The 24,242-nt window shown below is 38.4% G+C and overlaps 1 long non-coding RNA gene across 1 annotated transcript; it reads right to left on the bottom strand.

Annotated features, from left to right (window-relative positions):
- Positions 1-23,649, bottom strand: LOC131484442 (uncharacterized). Its single transcript, XR_009248251.1, has 3 exons — positions 23,540-23,649; positions 4,927-4,974; positions 1-3,606 (listed from the first exon to the last, which is right to left on the bottom strand). It is a non-coding gene; the product is annotated as an uncharacterized LOC131484442 (long non-coding RNA).
- Positions 23,650-24,242: the final 593 nt, after the last annotated feature.

Here is a 24,242-nt window from a genome sequence, read left to right as displayed (position 1 = left end):
TCCAGTTTTATTGAGATATAACTGACATACAGAACTGTATAAGTTTAAGGTATAGAGTACAATGATTTGACTTACATATGTGGTTAAATGGTTACCATTATAAGCTTAGTTAACATTCATTGTCTCATATAATCACAAAAAAAAAAGAACATGAGAAAGAAAAAAGTGTTTTCCTTGTGATGGGAACTCTTAGCATTTATTCTCTTAACCACTTCCATATATACTATACATTAGTGTTAATGATAGTCATCATGTTGTACATTACATCCCTAGTACTTACTTATCTTATAACTGGAAGTTTGTACCTTTTGACCTTCTTTCAATCCCCCTTCCACCTCTGGTAACCAACAAATCTTTCCTTTTCCTATGAGTTTGTTTTTTGCTTTTTCAGATTCCACATGTATCTGAGATCATACAGTATTTATTTTTCTCTGTCTGACTTATTTTACTTAGCATAATGTCCTTGGTTCATCCATGTTGTTGCAAATGACAGGATTTCCTTTTTTATGGCTGAATAAGATTACATTGTAGATTTACCACATCTTCATTACCCATTCATCTGTCCATGAGCAGTCAGATTGTTTTCATGTATTGGCTTTTGTAAACAACACTGCCTAGCTGCATTATTCATAATGGCCAAAAAGTGGAAACAATCCAAATGTCTAACAAACGATGAATGAATAAACAAATGTATATGCATCAATGGAATATTATCTGGCAATAACAAGGAATGAAGCCCTGATATATTCTACAACAGGATGAACCTTAAAAACATTATGCTAAATTAAATAAGCCAGTCACAGAAGACCACATACTATATGATTCCACTTATATGAAATGTCTGTAACAGACGAATCTATAGATACAGAAAGTAGTTTAGCAGTTATCTAGGGCTGGCGTGAAATGAGGACATTGGTTGGTTATAGCTAATGATTATGGGGTTTCTTTTTGGTGTGATGAAAAATTTTTAAAATTAGATTGTGGTGATGACTATACAATTCTGTGATTATACTAAATCTATTGAATTATACACTTTAATTGGGTGAATTGCATGGTATGGGAATTGTATTTCAACAATGTTGTTAAAACCTCTGTTGGTGTAATTCACTCCATAAGCAGATCTAACAAGAAAATCTGCACCATCGTATCAATCAGTACATGATATTTATTATCAAACTGGAAGTGGCTTTAGATGTTATTATCTTATTCCAAAATAGTCTCTACACTGGTTACCAGCACTCTCATTTCCAAGGTAATTGAAGTGACCCTGCATTGCATCCAAACGCGGGCTGGAAAACTTTAAGCATGGCCCTTACTCAATAACAAATCATTCCACACCCTGAGACCCACTGTAGGACAGTGAATGCATTCAGAGGATACACTACAAAATCCTAGCCAGCCACTAACCAAAAGGGCCCATCCTTGTAATTCCTGAGTTCCTCTCTAGTCCGTAGGAATAATGGACTCATGGACATTGCCAATGAGAAAAGACAAATGAATAAGAGGTTTTCAAAACTAACTTTGTCGTTAAGTCAGGCTGGTCAGACCCTGTCCAGGATGTAAAACGCTAAGTCATGGATGTTAAATAGCTCTGTCAGGCAATTAGAAGAGAACATTCACTTTTAGGGCCTTGAGTTTTCCCAGAAGCCCCAGATAGAGCCCGTTCTCTGATTTTTCACCTCACCTGACTCAGCTAACTTTACAGGAAATGAAAATGTGCCTAGGTTTTTCGTTATTAGGTGAGACTTGGTACTGAAAATAACTGTCAGTCTTCTTTAGCTTAAGCATGGACTATTCAGGAGGCCTCCTGGAAGAATGCAGAAGATGGGAAAAGGAAAACAGCAAATAGCAAGTGGGGTAAAATTTTTCATGATGTAAAACCAAAAAAAATCTATCTAAGGCAATTTTGCTTTACTCTTCCAGAAAAAATAATGTCAAATGAAGTTAAACAGTTTGTCTAAGTGGTTAGATAGAGATCTGTGAAGAATTATGTACAGAGAAGTAGGGGCTCAGACTGCAAAGCAGGAAAGGACAGACTTTTTAAAGAAAAATTTGTGTAGGGAGGAATATTAATTCAGTAACTCATTCAGTAGACAAGGCAGAAGACCTTAGGTTACAAAGCAGTGACACATTTCTGACCTTTCTTCCATTCACTGAGGATGGAGATGAATAAATACATAGAGCATTTATGGGAAGAGCTAAGTCCTTTGGAATGGTTCTGGGAAGAGTCTGAGTTATTTGGAGGACAAGTGTCACCTTCAAGACAAGATGCATTAACTGTACTCCGAACTTCTTATAACTAGATATAGTGGCAACCTTCCCTGGTCCTCATTGTCTGGCTGGGTAAGTGTTGTCCCTCTTCTGTGTTCTGACAGTGCCCTGGATATACCCTTAGTATACCACTTAAATTATTTAAGATGGGTATTTTTTATCTCCTTTTATTACTAGACAGTGAACTTCACAGGAACCAAGACATTGTTGGCATTTGTGTGGTTTTCAGTTTTCAAGAGTGTCTTAACAGTTTCGAAGGTGGATATACTTCCCCATCTCTGGTAGACAGTGTTTCATTTTCAGGTATTCCATAGGCCAGTTGGCTCCTTCCCAGATTAGGTAATTCCAAGATTACCATACCTGGACTCTGCCACCAGACCTTGTGCTAAATCAGACTGTAATGTAATACTGAGTTCTACTAGCATTGGGTCTGGGCTCCAAAATGGATGCCTTATACAAAAATGTGCACTAGAGTGGGTTTAGTGTCATTACACTGGCTTCAAGTCACATGTTTTTCAGATAACATTGTCACATGGATTGGAGATACTTGAACTACACTTCCCCAGTCTGGCACCCAGGTGAGCTTTGTGTGTTATACCAGCCATCTGTATGTGAGATACCAAAGAAGTAAATTGCTCAGTGACAACCATAGGCCCTGAAAGAATTTAAGCACCTTCCCTGTTGCCTATCTTCATGGGAGGGGATGTGGTGGGGGCAGGGTAATAATAGCCATCGACGGGTCTCATTTATATCTCAAATCATATACCCACATCCCAGATACCGAATCAGAAATTCTATTATGTTCTTTGCATGTTCCAGGTCGTTAAACAATCCCAGATCTTGTCCTTCTTCTTTTTTTTTTTTTTAAATCTCTGTGAGTAGAACTTTTTAATTGAAACATTACAATGGATTGTCTGGATAAGAAGTGTGTTTTCAACAAATCTTTGCATTATCATCTTTCCACTTACACCACTTAAGTAAAAGTTATAACAGACACAGTTTCTTTTTTCTGGACTGGGTATGTCAGTGCAGACACTATGTCAGCCTGAAAAAAAAAAAGAGACAGAGAGAGATAAATAAAGTCTATGGGTGTCCCCACACGGCGCCAGCTTGTTTGAGCCAGTCATTATCTCCAGACTTATAAGAAGACCTTTTGGAACTCCCCCAGCCTCTGCTGCTAAGGCTCCTGGGATTAGAGACCAGAAGACAGAAATGCTCTGTTCTTTATTTCAGGAAGCACACATAGATGGACTTTGGAGTAAAGAAATAGTATTTGTTGAAACCTTTGCTCAGAGTTATAAATCTCTGTGCCGCGTGGCAGGGATGTCTCTGACTCTGGAACAAAGAACAAAGAGCATTTTAGTTAGTCACACTGAGGAAAATACCCAAGAAGCAGAAACCACAAGGGAGTTCATAACACACACACCCCCTCCCCTCCTGAAGGACCACCTGCTTTCCCTTTAACTCAAGTAGAGATTTCTTGGCACATTCCAGCTCCAAATCCCAGGTTTTGAAACAATAAAGCTAGTATCAGAATCATCCCCCAGGCTCTACAGATCCATGTTAAATGATGACGAATTTAGGCCTTTCATACAGCCATAAAACCTCAATGTAGCCAACAACCTGGAAGTCATAGTGTTTCACTTCATCATCGAAGTGATGGAATGACTAAGATCCAATGTCACAAAACCCCTCAGAGGTCCCACAACCCCTACTACACCTGGAAAGATTCTTTAAAACATGGATCTGATTCATAAATATAATAAATTTTCATTGTATAATTTTTTTTAAGTTTTTATTTAAATTCCCGTTAGTTAACATACAGTATAATATTAGTTTCAGGTGTACAATATAGGGAAAAAGAAAAATATTTTCATAATCCACAATACATTTTGTTCACCATGCTCTGTTGTGATTAAAGAAAAATGAACATGCTAAATCTTACAGAATAAAAAAGAAAATTGTGGATTTCTACTTTTGATGTTTAAATCCTGAATTCTGCAACTTATTACATAAAACATCAAAGCATACTTGGACAGGGACCTTGTTTGAGATAGGGTTACATCACAATAGGTGTGAAAAATTGTGAAATCGAGCCAGCTTCAGGGGAGTGTGCACAGCATGACATTCTCTATAAAGATCCTGGCAGTGCCGAGAGAACCCTGTATTCATAACTGGCCAAATCCTGCTATCCTCACTTGCTGGGCACAGCCCATAATCGGTGGAGAGATTCCAGAGGTGTGTGATATTACCCCTGAGTTCTTATCACAGACACTGAAATTCAAGCAATTAAATTAGAGAGAAAGCAATCTAGAGTGGGTGAAAACAGTGATTGAGGTTCATGATTTGTGTTGATCTTGCACTGATCAGGGATCCCTACAGAAGCTGCCAACTGCTCTCAGAGGAAAAGAGGAAGATCAAGGAGGTTGTTTCCTAACATTATGTGAAGTTATCTGGGCCTTGAAGGTGACAAGGAGGATAAGCTAAGTACTAAGCCAGGTTCGGTTGGCCTTAATTGCGTGTGTTTATTGAGATTATATTTGGTCTCAAGTGTTCTTAAATTGTTCTGTAAACACTGCAGACCCTATGGGGCATCTGAAGGCACAGCTACTCAGAAGGAATGTCTCCCTGCATCTGGGATTGATGGGTACACACCCTTGCCTTTTTCTTGTTGCTTTCCATTGCATTCTTCAATTTCCAACTCTGAAATGTAAAAGAAAAATAATTGACACCTCTCCTTTTTCATCTTTTCATCTTTCTGCTTTTTCATCTGCACAGTAACAGAGTTGGTTGCATGGGGTCATCACCAGCAACTCTCACCTGCTCTGGATTCTCTGCTCCGTGGTTCTAAAGACTAAATGTCCTGCATCAGGCAAGGAGCAGTGTGATTACTACTCCATGTCAACAGTGCTGGCCCGTTGGAAAAGCTAGGCTATTTACTGTCTTAAACCAGCTACCTTGTCTCTTCTTTATCCTACAACACTGACAAGCCATAAACCCACTGAAACTGTCCCCTTTAATCTCAGGGCAAAAATTTCATCTCTTCAAATCTCCCTGGGGAGCAGAGTGAAACCAAACCAACAGTGGTGTAGAAAGTTAACTGCCCCAGTAGTAGCTCAAGACTCCAGGTGAGTCAGGTCATATCAGACTTCTCCCCAGAGGACTGAATGAATGAAGGTTCTGAAATGGAATTGAGTGAGGGAGACTGCATTCTCCAGAGAGCAAGGATGAAGGGGTCAAGAAAACAAAGATCTATCCCCAAACACCAAAGAACACCACTCCTGAGTAGTACAAATGCATTCGGTAGAATCTTTGCTGTAGAATCAGAGAATTCACTCAAAGAAACTATGTGAAGACAGCCAGTTTATCCCCCTGCTTTCAAATAATTAACAAGTATTCACTGAATCACTTCCTGCACCCTCAGGCACATACTGGGATGGAATCCAATGCGCATAGCATTTTTCAGGACTTTAATTATCTCAAAGTATCTTTTGGTAATCTTTTTCAATGTCTCACCAACATAAGCCACCCAGTTAATATCTAACCTAAATCCTTTCTGCCACTTATTTAAGCCATTTATTTTCTTTAATACCTTAGGACATATGGGAGAATAGTACGTATCCTTTTTGGGAATATTTTCTCAATGTGTGAGTTCTCCTTTTGCTTTGATTTCAGTGAACAGAGTATTGTCTGTTTAATTCTCCAAATAATAAAAAGAATCAGGAATAGAAAGTTCATATTTTTTACTTTTCCACATATTAGTTTTGTGACCTTGGGTGATCTTGAAACACCTCCAAATAGGGGCGCCTGGGTGGCGCAGTCGGTTAAGCGTCCGACTTCAGCCAGGTCACGATCTCGCGGTCCGTGAGTTCGAGCCCCGCGTCAGGCTCTGGGCTGATGGCTCGGAGCCTGGAGCCTGTTTCCGATTCTGTGTCTCCCTCTCTCTCTGCCCCTCCCCCATTCATGCTCTGTCTCTCTCTGTCCCAAAAATAAATAAAAAACGTTGAAAAAAAAAAAATTAAAAAAAAAAATAAATAAAAAAATAAAAAAAAAGAAATTATATATATTTATATAATTATATATGACTTATATATAATTATATAGATATAATACTTACACCAAAGATTATTATAAAGGTTCAAAGGCTCATATATGCAAAAACAAATTGTGAAGTACAATAAAGATTCCAGATAGAGTAATTGTCATTCACCTGTCATGAGGATTAAATCAGAATAATGGTAAAATAATGTTGGGAGGATGTAGAGATATCAGAAAGAAGCCTGTGTTTTGCTGGTAAGGATGTAAAATGGTGCCACATCGTGGAAAATAGCATAGAGCCTCCTCAAAAAAATTAAACACAGAATTACCATATGATTGAACAATTCTGCTACTGGTCATATACCCCCAAAGAACTGAGTACAAGGGTTCAACGGACACTTGCACACAAACATTTATAGCAGTGTTATTCCCCATCGTCAAAAGTGGGAAAAAAACCCAAATGTCCACCATGGATGAATGGACAAGCAAATTACAGTGTATACACATAATGGAATATTATTTACCCTTAAAAAGGAAGTCCTGGCACATGCTACAACATGGGTGAACCCCAAAGACATTATGCAAAGTGAAAGAAGGCAGACACAAAAGGACAAAGATCGCATGACTGGCGCCACTTGCATATGTGTAGTCAAACTAATGGAAACCGAAAGTAGAATGCTGACTGCAGGGATGGGGGAGGGGGATCCTGGGGAGTTGTCGTTTAAAGCGTACAGAGTTTCATTCTGGGATAACGAACAAGTTCTTGGGATGGATGGTGGTGATTAGTTGAGTAGTAGTGTAAATGTACTTAATGCCACTGAACTGTATACTGAAAAATGGTTAAAAGGTTAAGTTTTACGGTATGTATATTTTAGCATAATGAAAAAAAAGAAGATAATGGTCACTACATGGTCCCCACTTGGCAGAGGATATGGGGGATACTATTTTGTTGGAGAGACTGGACAATACATAACACAATCCAGTCCAATGGGCAGCACTGTGTAATGGTGTAATGGGAGGCTGCTCTGAGAGGTGGAAGGAGACACTAGTGAGCATGTGGGATCAGAAGGGCCAGAGAATGCTGGCTTCATCATGGAGGTACCGACATAGTCTGGGCATAGGTTTTTGAATGGCCACAATCAAAGCCTTAATTATTTTCAGGCCTAGGATGCATTTTCCCAGCAACTACCTCTCCTATCTCTCCCTCAGAAAGCACCCATTATCCTCCTGTTCCTACATGAACTCCAGGAACCCGTGTGATATTGTGTAGTGCCTTCATGCCAAGAGCTGCCCAGGGAGTTAGAGACAGGCAATCTTCAACACCCATTTGAAACCAGGGGCTGGGAGAGTTATGACATAGAGAAAATCAAAAGGCTAGGTATTGATTGACAAATTATCTGGGGTTAACTAAGATAAGCAGCAGTAAACCATTAATGTCTGCATTCTCCTCTCTGTGGTTCTAAAGAGTGAATGTCCTTCATCAGGCAGAGCTAGTGTGAGCACCACTCCAGGTCAACAGTGCTGGGCTATCTACTGTCTTAAAAGAACTACAGACATACTACCTTGGTGCTATAAGTACAAAATTTTTGGCGTACCAAAAAAGATGAAGCTCTGGTTTGGTAATGACAGGAAAAGTTTATGGTGCTGGATTTTATAGAGAGTGGTCACATCAGGCTGAGTGTTATAATGCAAAGTGTGTGGACTTCAGTGACAGACATAAGTTCAAATCCCAATTCTGTCATGTTTTACCATGTGAACCTCAAAATTATTTCACACTCTTAGCTTCTCATATAGCATAACAATACCTAAATCCTGGGTTTGTGATAAGATTGTGACAGTTTATATAATTTCCCTTAAACTTAAAGGGCAGTTTAATAATGAGAATATTAGCAAAAAAAAAAAAAAAAGTTTTTAGAGAAGCTAGCTGTGATTGCTTCTAGATTATAATAAAAATAGCTAACGTACATAGAACTAACATCATCCCCAGGACTATTCTAAGAACTTTAAATTTTGAACTCTTAACCCTTGGGAAAATCCTATGAGGCAGAGACCCTGGTTATCCCCACTTTACATCTGAGGAAATGGAAGCACAGAGAGAATAAGAAACTCGCCAAATGTCACAAAGCTAATAAATGTTAGCACTGGAGTCCATATTCTAAAGTGTAGTAATATAGACCAAAGATGATACTTGATAGTCCCCTAAGGAACAAATTCACTATGCATAAAAAGATGTTACTTTGATTTTAATAAGGAGGTGATCAGAGGGGACAAAAGAAAATGCATCTTTAAATCCCCATAGCAAATCATGTAAAGGTTACTTTATGGTCATACTAAGTTTCCATCCAGCAACTAATTCTAAAGATAAACATAATAAAGAAACCTAAATCACCATGTCATATTAATAAGATACTTAATTTTCACCTATAGGCATTAAACTATTTAAGGACAGAAATATACCAATTTTCATAGCTTAAGGCTTTCATATTTTTTATTATTTTAGAATTCAAAAGTTTTAATACAGCTATTGTTCAATATGTGCATTTTTCCAATTAATACTGAAAAAGAAATAGATTACCTATAAAGAGACTTGCATGGGTAAAACCCTACCTCACAAATACCAAACATATTATAGAGGAATGTGGGATTGCTTTGGCTCCTCATTCATTACCCTGATATAAGTTACAAAAAGTAAAGTATGGCCCAGAACACTCCAAAATCCTGCTGGTCAGTGACTGGCATAAGGCACACAATTTCAGTGTTTATTACAGAAATCATTTAATGGAGAACTTTAAGAATTAACACACCAGTTAGCAAATAATAAAAGAATATTATGAATCAGTACTAATGGAATATAGGAAACTTCTTACCCCTGAATACCTTTCTAATTAAACAAACAACAAATTAACAGCACTCAAGATATTAGAAAAAGAAAACAAAATAAAACCAAGTAGAAGGAAGGAATTCATAAAAATAAAAGCAAATATAAATAAATTAGAAAATGGTGACATTGTTAAATCAAAACTCAACAAAATAATTATAATTTATTACACTGGGGGATTTAAGCATAATAATATTTCTATGATACTCTGGAGTAACCATCAGTTTTTTCTCTAGAGTTAAGTAGTTGTCAGATTTTTTTAAATAAAACAACAGGGGTGCCTGGGTGGCTTAGTCGGGTAGGCATACAACTTTGGCTCAGGTCATGATCTTGTGGTCCATGAGTTCGAGCCCAGCATCCGGCTCTGTGCTGACAGCCTGGAGCCTGGAGCCTGCTTCAGATTCTGTATCTCCCTCTCTCTCTACCCCTCCAATCAATCTCTCTCTCTCTCTCTCTCTCTCTCTCTCTCTCTGTCTCTCTCAAAAATAAATAAACCCTTAAAAAAATAAAATAAAATAAGGGGCACATGGGTGGCTCAGTCAGTTAAGCATCCAACTTCAGCTCAGGTCATGATCTCGCCATGTGTGAGTTCAAGCCCCGCATCAGGCTCTGTGCTGACAGCTCGGAGCCTGGAGCCTGCTTCGGATTCTGTGTTTCCCCCTCTCTGCCCCTCTCCCACTCACACTGTCTCTATCTCTCAAAAAAATAATGAATAAATGTTAAAAAAAAATAAAAATAAGAAATAAAATAAATCAGTACCCTCTACTGATTAAAACAACAGTAAGTCAAGAATGGAAGGAAACTTCCCTAACTCAATACAGCATATCTTCCAGAAACTTAAACCCCCTGTCTTATTTGGGCAGACACCAAAGAAGCTTATTTCTCACTTCAGTATTAGTCCAAGGAGAATGTTTCTGGCCAGGAGGCAACTCTCCTCCACACGGCCTTGTCCGTATTTAAAATCCTTTCATCTTGTGGCCCCATCTCCTAGAACCTCATCACCTATATATCCAGGCTTCAAAAAGGAGTACAAATGAGAGGTTTTTATGGGCTTGGCATGAAGACTGTTCACACTGTACTGGAGAGAACAGTAGTCACCTGGTTATGTAGAGAGGGGGGCAAGGAGGTGAACTCTAGCTATGTGTCCAAGGGGAAAACTGGAAAACCATTTCAGTGGATGGTGCTCTCTGCCACAGTCAGCTTCTCTGGCTTCATGTACCTACATTTCTTCACACTCGTCTACTCCCCAAATTCCAGGCAGGTGCTACATTCATCTCAAAGTTCAAGAACTCTGAGTGTTGCACAGTCCATCCATCAAATACCAGTTTGGTTCATTATGGTTTGATGACCTATGCACTAAAAAATGTTAACTGCCCCTGCACACCCACCCACCTAAAACAAGGTAACGGAGCAAGGAAGGAAATTAGCAATAAAAGCTTTCATCTTAGAAAAGAGGGAATGGGACACACATCAAATCTCACACGAAACACAAAATTAAAACCCTGATGAATCCATACCTAAACATGAAATATCTAATCACAAAAGATTGAACCATAAAATATTAAAAGGCACTGTAATAAAAATAGGTTTCAATTATGTATTAGGAAGGCCTCCTGAGCATTACACAACATCCAGAAATCTTAGAGTAAAAAATGGACAGGTTTGTCCTCATAAAAACATAAAATTTCTGTATCTCAGAAGTGACCATAAGCAAAATTAAAAGGCATTTGTAACAAATATTTACAATATAAGTGACAATTGCTTACTGTCTCTAGTATAGATGAGAAAAAGGCAAACAACCCAAAGTAAAAGTGGAAGCTTTGCCTTCCACATAGGAAACTAATTGCAGACAGCGATGTTCTCTCCTTCCCCAATGCTCTCTATATTTCTACTCTAAGCCTTACATTTCTTTTTTAAGTATGAGAATACATACCTTACTCTGTAAATTCAAAGAGAAATTTTTAGCTAATCAAAATTATGAAAAATTCCTGAGGGTCTAAAAATACACCAGATTAGTTTGAAGAAGATAACAGCAGCCTGGAATTTGTTCTGAAGCTTTTTGGAAAGTATGCCACAGAAGATAGGGGCATCACCAAGCCTATCTCATGCCTCCAGGTGGTGGAAGCCAGGCTCCGAGAGGAGGCATTCAATGCAAATGACAGGGAAAGGAGTTGGGTACCCACACTGGTTGTGCCTGGTACAGCCTGCTGTCCTCCTCCGCATCCATTCAGGCCTATTCTTGGGCAGGGGCCATGCTCAAGGAGAGTAGAGCCTGAAAATGCCCAGATGGAATGACTAAGCCCAGAATATTGGCTTCTAAGATATCCTACCCAGCACACACGCAGCCTTTCTCCTATTCTCACAGAAAACATTATGGAGCACAAACCTCAGTAGCTACCCCAATACCTCCCTGATGGCTGGCCATGGGACTAGAAGTATAAAGACTCCAACAGGGTATCCAAACCACAAAGATGAGCCCATAGCCAAAATCACCAACATCTGACATGAAGCCACCATGAAAAATAGATAACAAGCCAACAGAAGAATTACGATTATGAAAAATTAATAGAGTGATAAGAAGAAGTGACAATCAGGAACAGTCTGGTGTAAAACAAACCAAACATAAACCTTAGAAATAAAAAAAATGTAATTACTGAAATAAAAAATTCAGTAGATAGGATTAGAAGACTGGACCCAGCTGAGAAGGAAATGAGATATCTGGAATGAAGCACAAGGTGAAGAAAAGTTGAAAACTTGAAGATATATGGAGGAAAGTTCTGTATGTCATAGCATCTATCTAATAGAGAATAATGAGGATAAAAGAGAGATAAAATCTAAAAAAAATAATGGAATTTCTTCTTACAGTTGAAGAAGCATAAATCTTCAGATTGAAATGGTCCTTCAAATATAGAGCAGGATTAAAATAAACACACACACACACACAAAAGCCAATTACAAAGGTAGTGACAATTCAGAATATTAGCCAACATTCTAAGCTATGAGGATAGCTACGAGGGTGAAGAGAAGTTGCCGAAGCTTCCAGAGAGGGTGATAAAGCGACTATTCACAGTCATTCTCATCAGATTTGACATTAGGTGTTTCATCAACAGTATTGGATGAAGAAAAGACATTCGATAATATCTTCACTGAAAGAAAAGAAGTTCAAATCTAAATTTCTATATTCATACATAATATTAATCAAATGTGAGAACAGTATAAGATTTTTTTCAAATACCCAGGAAGTCAGAGTTTTAATAACTCAATAGATCCTGTCTGAAAGCTAAGAGAACTATTAGAGACTCTACAGGAAAATGAATCCAAGATTTAACAACGAGCTGCAGTAGTTGCAGGAAAATAATACAACTGCTTTTTCTATGAGACATAATTATAAATTTTTTTTTAATTTTTTAATTAATTTATTTGGCGGGGGAAGGTCAGAGAGAGAGAAGGAGAGAGAATCCCAAGCAGGCTCCATGTTCAGCGTGGATCCCAACATAGGGCTCAATCCCACGACCCTGTGATTATGACCTAAGCCGAAATCAAGAGTCGGATGGATGCTTAACTGGCTGAGCGACCCAGGTTCCCCTAAAATTATTTTTTAAAAACAAAATTCTGGTGTTAAAATTCAGATTATGTCAACATGGGATATAGAAGATGGAGGCAGGGATGCTAATGAAGAATTCAGGAAAATAAAAGTATCAGAAGATTTGTCAAAAGTTATTAGTAGGTATGGGAATGCAAGCTGGTGCAGCCACTCTGGAAAACATTATGGAGGTTCCTTAGAAAACTAAAAATAGAACTATCCTACAACCCAGCAATTGTCCTACCAGGCATTTATCCAGGGATACAGGTGTGCTGTTTCGAAGGAACACATGCACCCCCATGTTTATAGCAGCACTATCTACAATAGCCAAAGTATGGAAAGAGCCCAAATGTCCATTGATGGATGAATGGACAAAGAAGATGTGATATAGATATAGATATAGATATAGATATAGATATAGATATAGATATATACACACACACGATAGAGTATTACTCGGCAACCAAAAAGAATGAAATCTTGCCATTTGCAACTACGTGGATGAAACTGGAGGGTATTATGCTAAGTGAAATTAGTCAGTCAAAGAAAAACAAAAATCATATGACTTCACTCATATGAGGACTTTAAGAGACAAACAGATGAACATAAGGGAAGGGAAACAAAAATAATATAAAAACAAGGAGGGGGACAAAACAGAAGAGACTCATAAATATGGAGAACAAACTGAGGGTTGCTAGAGGGGTTGTGGGAGGGGTGATGGGCTAAATGGGTAAGGGGCACTAAGGAATCTACTCCTGGAATCATTGTTGCACTCTATGCTAACTAATTTGGAAGTAAATTTTAAAAAATAAAAAATAAAACAAGTGAAAAGTTAAAAAAAATAATTTTAGGGGCGCCTGGGTGGCGCAGTCGGTTAAGCGTCCGACTTCAGCCAGGTCACGATCTCGCGGTCCGTGAGTTCGAGCCCCGCGTCAGGCTCTGGGCTGATGGCTCGGAGCCTGGAGCCTGTTTCCGATTCTGTGTCTCCCTCTCTCTCTGCCCCTCCCCCGTTCATGCTCTGTCTCTCTCTGTCCCAAAAATAAATAAAAAAAAAAAAAAAAAAAAAAAAAATAATTTTAAAAAAAGTTAGTAGGTAGTGAGTAGCCTCACGCTGTTAGAAAAATATAAATTTAAACACTAATGATAAAAATTTAAGTGTAACCTCTTAGAAGCATAAAAATAAAATGTGTATGGTTTTCAAACCAGTAAATGAAAAGAGGAACAAAGGAAATCCCAGCCATCCTTGGAAAGGGTGAAGCGGAAATGAGAGAAAGGATGTTAAACTGCAACACAAAATGACATGGCAGGAATAAGTCTAAATACATCCAAAATAATGATACATATGAACTGGATTAGTCTGTTTTATAAAAGGTAAAATCGGCTGGATTTTAAGAATCCAGCCACATGCAGCTTGCCAGGAAAAGCCAAAACTGTGATTACTCTAGGCTGGAAAACATATTCCTGGCAACCACAAACAGAAAGTTGCTAAGAGCAGCATCAGCATCACACACAACAGAATCGAAAGTCAAAAAGATTACAAGTTTAAAAGAGGATATTTCACATTTTAAATAATTCACCATGAAGATCTAATAATCATGAACTTAAATGCTCCTAACATCGTTTTGGAGTACATGAAAAATTGGTAAAATCACAAAAGGAAATTAGCAAATCCACATCTGAGAGGTCTGTTAAAGTCTCCCACTACGATGTACCGTGAGTAACAATACAGAGGACTTAAATAATATAGTTAACAAATTGATGCTAATAGATAGGAATAGAACTCATACTCAATAGAGAATACACAATTTGTTCATTTTACTCAGTTAAAATTTATAAAAATTGGTCCTATAGAAGGTCAGAAAGGAAATTACAATAATTTTTTTTAAAAAAGACATATAGAGGGGCGCCTGAGTGGCTCAGTCGGTTAAGCATCCAACTTCTGCTCAGGTCATGATCTCACAGTTCTTGAGTTCAAGCCCCACGTTGGGCTCTGTGCTGACAGCTGGGCCCTGGAACCTGCTTCAGATTCTGTGTTTTGGTCTCTCTCTCTGCCCCTCCCCTGCTCACACTCATTCCCTCTCTCTCTCAAAAATAAATAAACGTTAAAAACTTTTAAACAAAGAAGATACATAGAGATATATAGACCACTTAATTGAAAATAGTGTATTAAAACTAGAAAAAAAAATTTTTAAGTTTATTTTTATTTATTTTGAAAGAGATATAGAGAGCAAGCAGGGGAGGGGCAGAGAAAGAGGGAGACAGAATACCAAGCAGGCTCCATGCACTGTCAGCACAGAACCTGAAATGAGGGTCATACTCACAAGCCACGAAATCATGACCTGAGCTGAAATCAAGAGTCAGATGCTGAACTGACTGAGCCACCCAGGTGCCCTGAAACTAGAATTTTTTTTAAATTGAATCCAGGCATCTAGATATTTTAAGTCACTTCTAAATAATTCATTGCTTAAAGAAAATGTCAACGTTGAAATTTCATACAATTTAGAAATTAATGAAAACGAAAGCACCCCATATCAGAACCTATATGTTTTGTTCATGGAAAGATATATATGGCTTCACATGCATTACACATTAATCTAAGAGGCTAGGAAATAAACAACTCAAATAAGCCCATAGAAAGTATAAAGAAGAAATAAAAATAATAAAGGCAGAAACAGGTAAAATAGCAAACAACTCCATTTCCTCTGCCTCCTACCTCATTTCTTCCCTTTCCTATAGCAAAACTCTTCAAAATAATCATCTCTTATGGTCTCCAGATGTTCGCCTCCATTTTTGTAAGTCCTTCCAACCAGGGTTCCATCTTCAAAACTCCACCAAAATTTATCTTAAAGCCACCACTGTACATGTCAACTTTAATTTGGCCCAAATTACTGTTGAGAGTAAAAGGGAGTTCTATTAATTTTTATACCTGAAATAGGCATAGATTGGGGCATATGGTCACCCCACCTATCAGCAGCATTTAACTAGGATCAGTGCATGGCAGAGAGTTCATAAAAAATATTTATCAAATAGGTGGCATTTGCCAACTCCCCAAACTCCCCCTATTTTCTTTTTCATTGTTAATTGAATATAATAAAAACCTTTCACAAGATTAATCAAGGGAAAAAGAGAAGCCACAAAAAAAATTAGGAATGAGTTTTACATATGTAAAAGATAAAAGGAAATTACAAGAATATAACAATTTTATACTAATCCGCTGGAAAACCTAGAAGAAATGAATATATTTCCTGTAATACAAGTGATTAAATTTGACCTAAGACGGAATAGAAAATCTGAATAAATCAACTGTTTTAAAAAATATTTCCCAGCTGTGCTGTGGGAAATTAAGAGAATTACCTATATACCTACTGGGGCCAATGTAACAGGGCAGTAGGAAACCCCTTAGGGTAAAGCGGAAAAATTACATAGTAAAAAGAATATAGTTATTATAATGAAAGAAACCAGATTCAGCTTCATATTTCCTAGTTTCAAAATATATTATGAAGCTATAGTAATCAAAATAGGATAGTACTGGCATGAAAATGGGCACATAGATCAACAGAACAAAGAATCCAAAAATAAACTCCTATCTACAGTAAGGTCATTTAATTTACAACAAAGGAGGGGCACCTGGGTGACTCAGTAGGTTAAGTGTCCAACTTCAGCTCAGGTCATGGGAAGAGATGATACTTCATCTCACAGTTTGTGAGTTAGAGCCCCGCATCGGGCTCTGTGCTGACAGCTCAGAGCCTGGAGCCTGCTTCAGATTCTGTGTCTCCCTGGCTCTCTGCCCCTCCCCCACTCATGCTCTGTCTCTCTCAGAAATAAATAAACTTTTTAAAAAATGTTAATTTACAACAAAGGAGCCAAGATATACAGTAAGGAAGGGATAGTCTCTTCAACAAATGGTAATTGAAAAAACTGGACAACCTCATGCAAAAGAATGATACTGGATCCCTATCTTGTACCATCTACAAAAACCAACTCAAAATGGATTAAGGTCTTAAATTTAAGATCTGAAACCATAAAACTCCTAGAAGAAAACATCAGTGGTAAGCTCCTTGACGTTAATCTTGGCAGCGATCTTTCAGATTTGACACCAAAAGCAAAGGTAACAAAGGCAAAAACAAGCAACTGGCACTATACCAAATGAAAAAGCTTCTGCACAGCAAAAGAAATAATCAAAAACTAAAAAGGCAGGGGCACCTGGGTGGCTCAGTCGATTAAGCGTCCGACCTCAGCTCAGGTCATGATCTCACAGTATGTGAGTTCGAGCCCTGCATTGGGCTCTGTGCTGACAGCTCAGAGCCTGGAGCCTGCTTCAGATTCTGTGTCTCCCTCTCTCTGCCCTTCCCCTGCTCACACTCTCTGCCATTCTTGCAAAAATAAATAAACATTAAAAAAAAATTTTAAACTAAAACTAAAAAGGCAATTTGTAAATCATATATATGACAAAGTGTTAATATTCAAAATATATAAAGAAATCACACAACTCAATAGCAAAAAACAAACACTTCGATTTTAAAATAGGCAGAAATGAATATTTTTCCAAAGAAGACATACAAATGGCCAACAGACACATGAAAAGGTGCTCAACATCACTCATCATTGGGTAAATACAAATTAAAGCCACAATAAATCACCTCACACCTGTTGGAATGGCTCTCCTCAAAAAGAAAAGAGCTAACAAGCATTGGCAAGGATGTGGGGAGAAGGGAAACATTTAACACCATTTGTAGGAATATAAATTGGCACAGCTACTGTGGATAACAGCATGGAGAGTCCTCAAAAAATTAAAAATAGAATTACTATATGATCCAGCAATCCTACTTCAGGGTACATATCCAAAGGAAATGAAAAAAGGAAATATAAGAGATAGGTGCATTCTCATGTTCATGGCAGCATTATTCACAATAGCAAAGATATGGAAACAACCTAAGTGTTCATCAACAGATGGATAAAGAAGATATAGGCTATATATTCAAGGGAGTATTATTCAGCCATGAGAAAGAAGGAAATTCTGCCATTTACAGCAACATGAATGGCATAATGCTAAGTGAATTAAGTTAGACACAGAAAGACAAATACCACATGGCATCACTTATATGTGGAAGCTAAAAAGAAAACCAAACTCATAGAAACATAAAGTAGAAAAGCGGTTGCCAGGAATGGGAGTGAGTAGGGGTGGGGGGAAGGAATAGGGAGAGGCTGGTAAACGGGTACAAACTTTCAGCTATAAAATGAGTAAGGATCTAATGTATAACACAGTGACTATAGTTAGTAACACTATATATTTGTTTTATAATTAAAATTTGCTAAGAGGGTAGAACTTAAGTATTCTCACCATACATACGTATATATATATGTATATATATGTATAAAATATGTACATAACATTACAATATATATTACACATAAAAATATGTGAGGTGATGGATGTGCTAATTAACTAGATGGGAGAAATCTTTTTAAAATGTATATACATATGTCAAATCATCACAGTGTACACTTTAAATACGTTACAATTTTATGTCAATTATAACTCAATAAATCTGAAAGGGAGAGAAAGAAACTAGGTTCAAATACTAGTTCAGCCTCTTCCCAGCTGTGTAACATTGATATGTACCTATCTTAGTAAAGGCTACCCATCCAAGACGGCCTTCACCATCATGACATTATCCTACTGACTCAGGCCAATGCCACTACTTTCCATATTGAGAAAGCAATAGGGAAGAGATGATACATCCTTGTGTATTCCTTCAGTTGTATTTTTATTTGTTTTGTGTTTTGAGGCCCCTATTTTGTGGGACTCTGCTCCTAAGTTCCTCACCTAGTAAGCAGACTTCAGTCAAAATGTATGTTGTATTAGGGACATACCACTCAATCCCAAAGCAGTCTCAGCTCCCCTAATCTCATCTCTGATCCAAGACCCCCTTAGAATAATGTGGCAATTAAGACAAGACAAAACCAGAATATCCCTCCCTCCAGCTGCCTCCCTAAATGTTGCTCATGGTGCCTTCCCTTGCCAAGGCACCATTGCCTGTCTGTACAAGTACCCAGCCCCCTTCTGTTTCCTTAAGAATCCTCCTGTAGATGAGTATATGCTGATACGGAAGGATCAAAGCCAATATTTCATTGGTTGCAGAAGCTGTCACCATTCTCAACCATTAGCTCAAAAAAGGAAGCAATGATATCAAGACCTTATGGTGAGACAGACCCATCAGGAATTTCTTAAAGGGTTGGGGTTATTTATGAAGATTAGTAAGTGTATGAGGGTTGTAGTGAGAAAATAAATGGGCACAACTTCCTTGGAGCAGAGGGTGATTCGATGATATCTGTCATCACTTACCAGCTGTGTGATGCTGAGCTTTATCTTCCTTCCTGGCAAAATGGAGATACTAGTACCTACCTCCTAGTTTTGTTTCAAAGATTACATGTGACAGAGGGTCCCACACGTAGTTAGTGCTTAATAAATTTTACCTCCTATCTTAATCAGCGTGGGCTGCCAGAACACAATACCACAGACTGGGTGGCTTAAACAATAGAAATGGATTTCTCAAAGTTCTGGAGACTGGAAGTCCAAGATCAAGATGCCAAGAAGATAACTTCACTCTAAGTCTTCTCTTGGGAAGGAGAGAGGGAGGAAGATGGTGGGAAGGGGCAGTATACTGAGAGACAGAAGGGAGGAGGGAGAAATATTGAGGGAGAGATATAGAGAGAGATGAAGAAGAGAGGGAGAGGGAGAGAGTGGGAGAAAGACTTCTCTCTGGGTCTCTTCTCATAAATGAACTAATCTCATCATGAGGACCCCACTCTCATGATCTCATCCAACCTACTTACCTCCAAAAGGCCTCACCTCTAAATATCACCCCACTGGGGGTTAGAGTTCCAACAGATGAATTTGGAGGGGACACAAACATTTCATCCATAGCATCACCACGTACATAAGCACAGTTTTAAGGAAGGGAAAGATACTTGCTCAGACTTTGGTTTCTATTAAAACAGATGTTAAGAAATCTATTCCAGGATACCATGTTTAAGCTGGGATTTCATTTTTACATTGGAGAATATATTCTAGGGTTTTCTTTTTATGCCCTGAGGCAGGAACAGTACTATCCTACCAAGCACATAGCAGGTTTATTATCCCTCTCAGAAGGTACAGAAAGGAACTGTTTCCTCTGATACATTTCAGAGACAATAAAGAGTTCAGGAATGGGGAGTTCAGGTGATGGGGCCACAAAGCCTACTGGGCTTTGGCCACAGGATAGTTCCTGTAATGCTTAACTAAAATTTGTCTTAGGCTTTCTTGGCAAACTATACAGGAGGTGGAAACACACCAGAGATCTTTCACACACCTGCCTTTGTTCTGGTCTGAATTTAGCCACCTTAGTACTAATGAGAATTTTCCATTAAAATGACTTCCTTTAATCCCCAAATTCTAACTTTAAACCTTGCTAGGCTCAGCAGAAAAAAAAAAGACACCAAAGAGTACCTGCTGTGTTTCCATTAATATAAAGTCCTAAAACAGGCAAAACTAACCTTTGATGCTAGAAATCAGGATTACAGTTGCCTCAAGAAGGGCAGGAATTGAGCAGGAAAGGTCACCAGAGAACTTTCTGGTGTAATGAAAATATTCTATAGCTTGAGGGCTTATGCATTTGTAGAAATTCACCAACAGTTAAGATCTGTTCACTATAAGTAACATCTCAGTTATAAAAAGCGAATATATGAATTTAGGCTCTTTTGTATCAAGTTGAGTGTAATTATGAAAATTATGTGCATTTTTCCTTGAAAAGATCTGTCAGCAATCTAGATTCATGTCTTTATATAGTCTTCAGTAGCAAGCAGGAGTATGGATGGGATAGAAGCTACATGCTCCTCAGGAACTCTCCCTGAATTTCTGTACCCATCCGTAAAAGAGCAGTTCTCGCTAGGAAGAGAGGGACAGTGGAAATTAACACTTTTTAATGGGGTATAATCAGAGTTATCAAACTAAGTTTTTCTAGCATAGATATGGACTATCCCCCTATGTCACCCCCAAACATTCTCTTATGATGTTCCCTCACCTTAAGAACCATTCCAGAGTGTGTCACTCTTATTAATGGGAATGTTGTATCCCTCAGGTATGTTGGGTAAATGTGAATCTATGAGGTTGGGTCATTCAGGTATACCAACCTCTGCCTCACTTTGTTAATGACATCTACCAACTTCCCAGTTACCGCTCTTCATTAATTGACAATGACAGGACCTGGATCTTTCTCTCTACCCCAGTTACTATCATAATTCTGGGTGATATCAAGGTTCATGTAAATGAGCCATCCAGAAACACGGACTTGGACCTCCACAATTCCAGTGGCTGTCACTTCTATTATAATTGGCCAAGTCACATCTGGAATCTTACTAGCTGTACCACATCAGAAATTCTGAAGTCCATTATTCTACTATGGGTCTTAATATCTTATCTTTCTACTTACTTTTCTTGTACCTTTATTTCCACTAAACCTACTTTTTGACTGTAAGGACCTCCAGTTCTTTAACGCCACAATTTTTTCATACTCTGTGGGGAACTTCTAAAGCTCCCTTGCCAACCTAGTCTGTGATAACATGACTAGTTGTCTCCATTATTCTTTACCAGCATCTTTAACACTTTTTTGTTAATATACTTTCCCTGCTACAGCAACTGTACGGTAAATCTCTAGCCCAAGATTGATGCAGCATTATTACTTCTATGTCTCTTTATATATGCACATGTCCCTTAGCAACACCTATTGACCCTTTGGTTTGCTCTTGGTCAGACTGCTCTTCAACCTCCCCAACAATTATTCCAAACTTTTGCCATTCTCCCCAAAACTCCTCCCCTCAGCAGATCACCAAGGCTCCTATGTCATGGAGAAATTGAAATCATCAAGCTTACTCTCCATCACCTTCTTGCTTTTAGTCAGCAGTTTTAATGTACATTCGAGCTCACATTCTCATTGATATCTGTACCCTTGACTCCTTTCTCAACGTCTAAGAACATAAGGTAAACCTTAAGGTATCTAAAGTCAGTGCCTACACTTAACTCACCCCCTTCTGACTCCTTTGACACTTTATCGGCCATCTTCTTTTTTTTTAAGTTTATTTATTTATTTTGAGAGGGAGAGAGAGAGAGAGAGAGAGATCACGCAAGTGGGAATGGGACAGAGAAAGAGAGAGAGAGAATCCCAAACAGGCTCCATGCTCTCAGCACAGAGCCTGATGCGGGGCTCAACCCCACAACCATGAGATCATGACCTGAGCTGAAATCAAAAGTCAGATGCTTGACTGACCAAGCCACCCAGGCACCCCAGCCATTTTCTTTTTGCTCAAATATCAATCTCTTTCTTCCCACTTGTTCCTTCTCTTCAGCCTATAAACATGCTCATGTTAGTTAGGCCCATAATAAAAATGAATCATCTGGACCACATGACTTTTCTAGCTACTGTTTATCTTATCATCACCATCTTATTAAGATTGTGCTTTCTGGGGCACCTGGGTGGCTCAGTTGGTAAAGCGTCTGACTTCAGCTCAGGTCATGATCTCACAGTTTGTGAGTTTGAGCCCCACATGGGGCTCTGTGCTGACAGCTCTGAGCCTGAAGCCTGCTTCAAATTCTGTGTCTCCCTCTCTCTATGCCCTCCCCTGCTCTCTCTTTCTCTCTGTCTCTCTTAAAAAAAAATAAAATGTTAAAAAAAAAAAGAGTGTGCTTTCTTAGTATAACAATGGTTCTAATGGGTAAATATTGTAGGTATTTTAAATCCCAATTTCACTGGACCATAGAGAAGCTTTAACTGACCACCTTAAAATAAACACTCCAAAATCATAAGAGCTAATAAACAAGGTCATCAAGGTTGCAGGACACAAGATCAACATACAAAAATCAATTTAGAGGGGTGCCTGGGTGGCTCAGTTTGTTAAGCCACCGGCTTTGGTTCATGTCTTGATCTCGCAGTTTGTGAACTCAAGTCCCACATCAGTCTGTCTGTTGTCAGCATGGAGCCCACCTCAGATCATCAGTCACCCTCTCTCTGTGCTCCTCCCCCTATTGTGCTCTCTCTCTCTCAAAAATAAACATTTAAAAAAATCAACTTAGAGATAGCACCTTATACCTGTTAGAATGGCTAAAATAAAAAAGACAAGAAATAGTAAGTGTTGGTGAGGATGTGGAAAAAAAGGAACTCTTGTGGACTGTTGGTGGGAATCTAAAGTGGTACAGCTACTGTGGAAACAGTGTGGAGGTTCCTCAAAAAAATAAAAATAAAAATAAAAATAAAAATAATATATGATCCAATAATTCTATTACAGAGTACTTACCCAAAGAAATGAAAACACTGATTTGAAAAGATATATGCACCCCTATTTCATTGCAGCATTATTTACAATAGCCAAGATATGGAAGCAACCTAAGTGTCCATCAATAGATAAACAGATAAAGAAGATGTGGCATACATAAACACGTATATACATACATACCCACACACATATACAATGGACTATTACACAGTCATAAAAAAAGGATGAGATCTTGCCATTTGAGACAACATAGATTGACCTAGAGGATATTATGCTAAGTGAAATAAGTCGGACAGAGAAAGACAAATACCATATTATTTCACTCATATGTAGAATCTAAAAAACAAAACAAATGAAAAAACAAACAAAAAGGCAGAATTTGACCTCTAAATACAGAGAATTGGTTGCCCAGAGGGAAAGGGGATGAGCAAAATGGGTGAAGGGGACTAGGACAGACTTACAGTTATGAAATTGATAAGTCATGGGAATAAAAGGCACAGCACAGGAGATACAGTCAATGATATTGTAATAGCATTGTATGGTGACAGATGGTAGCTACACTTGTGGTGAGCAGAGCCACCCAGAAAACTGGACATAGAATGGAATCCAGAGAGTTACTGAGATCTGCTTACCTGGAGCACTGGAGCCATACTTTGATAGGAACACTTTCATGCTAATTTTGACAAATCACTAGAGCTGAGTGCAGGCTAGTATGAGAGAAATAGACTCTTGGAGTCAGCGCTCTTAGGGGTCTCTCTTGCTTTCATGGGCTTTACTTCTCAGACCCCACCAGGTTCTCATGGTGAAGAGCCAAGAAAGATAACCTCATAGCTCTGACAGGCAACAAAGAAATTTTCTTTTTTCTTTCTTTTTTTTTTTTTTTGAAATAAAGTCAGAATCTCTTCAATAACAAAGTCCTATTCTCCAGGGGAATGATTTAACCAGATTTATGCTACCTGGAAGAAGTACACTCCACTGACTCCATCCCCCTGGACCGTTCCTTTCTTACTTACAGGATGGGGGGATTCTAAGAAGCACTTATGAACGTCACATCCCAAGGACCCAGGCACACTAAAGCACTGAGATTTACCATACAATTACAGAGCGCTTCCCTTTCCCAACACCTCACCACCACAAACCACTGACTCTGTCTAAGGAAGAGGT

This window comes from Neofelis nebulosa, chromosome 9 (assembly GCF_028018385.1).
Source record: "Neofelis nebulosa isolate mNeoNeb1 chromosome 9, mNeoNeb1.pri, whole genome shotgun sequence".
Lineage (NCBI taxonomy): Eukaryota > Metazoa > Chordata > Mammalia > Carnivora > Felidae > Neofelis > Neofelis nebulosa.
Note: the sequence above shows the minus strand (reverse complement) of the source record. Positions and strands in the feature narration are given on the sequence as shown.